Source organism: Rhinopithecus bieti, unplaced genomic scaffold, assembly GCF_001698545.2.
Source record: "Rhinopithecus bieti isolate Rb0 unplaced genomic scaffold, ASM169854v2 scaffold_7985, whole genome shotgun sequence".
Classification (NCBI taxonomy): Eukaryota; Metazoa; Chordata; class Mammalia; order Primates; family Cercopithecidae; genus Rhinopithecus; species Rhinopithecus bieti.
The window spans coordinates 1,892,751-1,897,635 of NW_016805762.1; the positions used below are offsets into that span (position 1 = coordinate 1,892,751).

Here is a 4,885-nt window from a genome sequence, read left to right on the forward strand (position 1 = left end):
TGCTGCGCTAGTGCCAGTACTCCTCTGTATACCTGGCCCCAGGGAATGTGATGAGACTATGAGAGTCATTCAAGGGCGTGCTGGGGTGGGGCATATGGTGGACGCACCTGTGCGTGGCAGATGCACCTGACAGTAATATCTTAAGCCTACCCTGAGAATGACCCTGTATGGCATATGCACCTGAATGTGTGTTCAGAGTTCCCAGTTCAGCCAACCCAAAGATTCATTGTATCGTCTTCTTTTTTTTTTTTTTTTTTAACCAGAAACATGTGCACTTTATTGAATGCCATTGTAGAAAAGTGTGTGAGGATAAAGGGCTGATACAGGACTCGGCTCTGGGGGAAGGGCGAGGAATGGAAGGTGGAGCACGTGGGATACAGGTTATGGGCAGAGCTCCTGGCCTGCATGATGTCTCCTGATCTATTGATAGGCTTGGAAGATCAATACTGGGATGATGATGAGCAGAATGGTCATGAGGATGCCCAAAATCAGGGCCCAGATATTCAGGCACTTGGCAGTGGAGGCGTAGGCCTGGGCCCCAGTCAGGTCGTCAACCATCTTCCTGTCCCTAGACTACACGGAGTAGGCAAACGCTATGAAGCCCAGGCAGCAGGGGTTCATGAAGAGGGTGTTGAATAGGGACCAGACGACATGGTCGGGCACAGAGGTCTCACTGTGGATGTGGATCACGGTGCCTGTCGGGGGAGCAGGGTTGTGGGGCGCCCCCAGCACAGTCACCTCATGCTCCTCCTCATAGTTGGGGGGCTGGCCGCTGTTGACAGGAGAGAAGAAGGTTTGGACCGTGTGGTTCATGGTGTCCTGCGAAGGCCAGCGGTGGTCGGGTTAGTGGGATGGTTCTCTGTGGGCCCTCCCTTTCCTCAGTAGTTTCGATTTATCCAAGATTCATTATATCTTTTCTGTTTTTCTTTTCCTTTTTTTTTTTTTTTTGAGACAGTCTTGCTCTGTCACCCAGGCTGTAACCTCTGCCTCCTGGGTTCAACCATTGTCCTGCCTCGGCCTCCTCAGTTGCTGGGGCTGTGGGTGTGCATCACCACGTCTGGCTAATTTTTGTATTTTTAGTAGAGACAGGGTTTCACCATGTTGGCCAGGCTGGTCTTGAACTCCTGACCTCAAGTGATCTGCCCACCTCGGCCTCCCAAAGTGCTGGGATTACAGGTGTGAGACACCGCGCCTGGCATCATATTTTATCTATGAGGAACATCTGAGAGCCTGCGCCATCCTGTGGAATGGGCTGTGCAGGGGATCAAGGCCCTTTGTTTTGGGTTAAATGAAGGTTGCCAGGTAGAGGTTGTTAGGGGAAGGGTACTAAATGAAAACACTATAGAAACTGCCTACATTCTGTAGGTGCTGGTGCTTCTTTGGCCCAGCCTGCTGCCACCTGACCATCCTGTATAAGTTCCTCTCAATAAACCCCATGTCTCATCTGTTGGCTTTGGGTCTCTTCTTCAGCCTCTTGAACCTGATGCCATCCCTACTGGAGTTAATGGGGGTCTAGCATGACACCAACTCTTTTTTTTTNCTTCTATATAGACACAGTAACAGGCTGATCTCTCTTTCTTTTCCCCACATAGTATACTACTAATTCCCAAGAAATAGACAATAACAAAGGTAGCAAATAACAAGGCAGATAACCAAGCATAGTCATCAGCGATGTCGCACACTGTGAGTGGGACCCGGCCTCTCATAACCCCGCTTCCCTCATTTCTTCTTAGAAGCTCTAGGGGACTTGGCCAGGAGCGGTAGCTCACGCCTGTAATCCCAACACTTTGGGAGGCCGAGGCGGGCAGATCATGAGGTCAGGAATTCGAGGCCAGCCTGGCCAACATAGTGAAATCCTGTCTCTACTAAAATACAAAATTAGCTGGGCATGGTAGCACACACCTGTAGTCTCATCTGCTCAGGAGGCTGAGGCAACAGAATCACTTGAACCCTGGAGGTGGAGGTTGCAGTAAGCCGAGATGGTGCCACTGCACTCCAGCATGGGTAACAGAATGAGACTCCGTCTCAAAAAACAAAAAAGAAAAAAAAAAAGAAACTCTAGTGGGACTTATATCTGGAAAATCCCTCTCCCACTCTCTCATTGCCCACAGGATTGGCTGCTAGAGTCGTAATTTCTCATGTTAGCCTGGGGTGAAACTGGACTACCCAAGTTGTGGACCTTGCACCCAGCAGCCTCTTTCAGAACCTCCTCCCCAGTGTTCACGTGGTTAGGGACTCTTCTCCTCAGCAGTTGCTTTAAGTAAAGACAGGCTGCTGTCTGGTGACTCATCTGGGGCCTCAGGAGGCTGCGTGGATGGCAAGCTGCCCTCTGCTCCCTCACTCCTCTCCCCTCGCCCTCCTCTGTGGAAGTCCTGCCAGGAAGCCCATGGTCCAGCTCACGTCTCTGCTCAGGTGCCTCTGGCATATGTTACCTAACCAGGGCTAAGACTGGTTTTATCCTACTTCAGACAGTCCAAACAACTCTGAACCTCATTTTCCAGCAGCTGAGTAGCCCTAGGACCCAGGGCCTGTCGGCCTTCGCCTGTGCCTCCACCCTCCCACGCTGACCACCGCCCTATAGATCAGAAGCAACCACTCCCATCCCCTCCCACCCCGCTCCCCGCCTCTCAGTAGGTCTCTTCTCTCGGCCCCAGTGGCCTGCTCCACTCAGGGATCCAAGCCTGTGGAGGATGGAGCTAGGCCTCCCCGGCTCACGCCTGCAGCCCCGTGATGCTGCCTGATGACTCACCCTCATGCCCATGACTTCCTCCCACGCTTTATTTCAAGAAATGACTCTCGAGAATGGTCTCGATTTTTTTTTTAAACAATAGAAAATACTTTTCACCTACAGGGAACAAGCGACAATCCCCAATGCTATTAACTGCCCCACCCCTGCAAAAGAGGCTTTATAAAACCAGGCTAACAAGGACAAGGAAGGGGCAAATAGGGCTGTCCTGGTGAAAGTGGAAGACTGTTAACCATTTTGCTTCAAATAGGATAGGAAAGGAACAAGGGCAGTCAAGAAGTGTGTAAACCTGAGAGAAATCGCATGTTAAGAAAAGCTCATCCAGTTACTTTAAGCGCCATCAAGTCTCTATGCCCAGACAAATTATGTCCTTGGGTGTGGGTTGCAAATTTTTTAGTAGAATGTAATTTTCAGATAAATCTTAGAAGAACTCTAATTAAAATTGCCAGCCGGGCACGGTTGCTCACGCCTGTAATCCCAGCACTTTGGGAGGCCGAGGTGGGTGGATCATCTGAGGTAGGGAGTTCAAGACCAGCCTGGCCAACATGGTGAAAACCCTATCTCTACTAAAATACAAAATTAGCCGGGCATGGTGAGGCACATCTGTAATCCCAGCTACTCAGGAGGCTAAGGCAGGATAATCGCTTGAACCCGCAAGACGGAGGTTGCGATGAGCCGATCGTGCCACTGCACTCCAGTCTGAAGGACAGAGCGAGACTCCATCTAAAAAAAAAATACCAAAGAGGCCGGGTGCAATGGCTCACACCTGTAATCCCAGCACTTTGGGAGGCTGAGGTGGGTAGATTGCTTGAGGCGAGGAGTTTGAGACCAGCTTGGACAACATGGCAAGACCCCACCTCTACAAAACACAAGAATTAGCTGGGTGTAGTAGTGGGCGCTTGTAATCCCAGTTACTGGGGAGGCTGAGACAGGAGAATCACTTGAACTAGGAGGCAGAGGTTGTAGTGAGCCAAGATCAAGCCACTGCACTCCAGCCTAGGCAACAGAGTGAGACTCTGTCTCAAAAAACAATAAAAGATAAAACATGAAAGAAATAATTTATGAATCTACATTTAAATTAAAATCCATTTAGCATTCACTTCTCATAAAGTCAGTCTATGAAAAAAATTTCCATTTTGATGAACACCAAAATTTGAAATAATATAGGCATAATCATTGCAATCTTTTATCAAGCTCAGCATTTAATTTACTTCTATACATTGTTTTAGTTGCAAAAGACAAACAAATATTTAAAACAGCTTGCCTTGTCATCTGTCTCATCTTTAAACTGATCCAATTTGGAAAAGGAATACCAGAACATTTTTTAACTTTCAAAGTGAATTATTAAGACTATTGAAGCTGGATGCCATGGCTTATGCCTATAATCCCAACACTTTGGGAGGCCAAGGCAAGAGAATCACTTGAGTCCAGAAGTTTGAGATCAGCCTGGGCAATGTAGCGAGACTTTGTCTGTGCAAAAGTTTATAAATTAGCTGGATGTGGTACTTGGGAGGGTGAGGTACCTGACCTCACTTGAGTCTGGGAGGTCGAGGCTGCAGTGAGCCTAGATCATGCCACTGCATTCCAACCTGGGTGACCAAGGAAGACCTTGTCTCAAAAAAAAAAAAAGACTATTGAATTTCCTGTCCTAAATAAAAGCTGGACACAAAATAGCCAAAAGTTTTCATAAGCAGTAGAGCCTCAGGGCGGGTGCATTGCTCGTGAATGCACAACTGAGGCATGACAAGAATATGAACCAAAAGTCCTGAGCCTTGTGCAGCAGTTGTCTTCTTGGGAACATTGTTGCAGGAGCAGATAGAAAAGACCAGGACAGGCCGGGAGTGGTGGCTCAAGCCTGTAATCCCAGCACTTTGGGAGGCCGAGACAGGCAGATCACGAGATCAGGAGATCAAAGACCATCCTGGCTAACACAGTGAAACCCCGTCTCTACTGAAAAATACAAAAAACTAGCCGGGCGTGGTGGCAGGCCCCTGTAGTCCCAGCTACTCGGGAGGCTGAGGCAGGAGAATGGCATAAACCCAGGAGGCGGAGCTTTGCAGTGAGCTGAGATCCGGCCACTGCACTCCAGCCTGGGCGACAGAGCGAGACTCCGTCTCAAAAAAAAAAAAAAAAAAAAAC

The 4,885-nt window shown here is 48.8% G+C and overlaps 1 pseudogene; it reads right to left on the reverse strand.

Annotated features, from left to right (window-relative positions):
- Positions 1–420: 420 nt before the first annotated feature.
- Positions 421–813, reverse strand: LOC108530665 (interferon-induced transmembrane protein 3 pseudogene; annotated as a pseudogene).
- Positions 814–4,885: the final 4,072 nt, after the last annotated feature.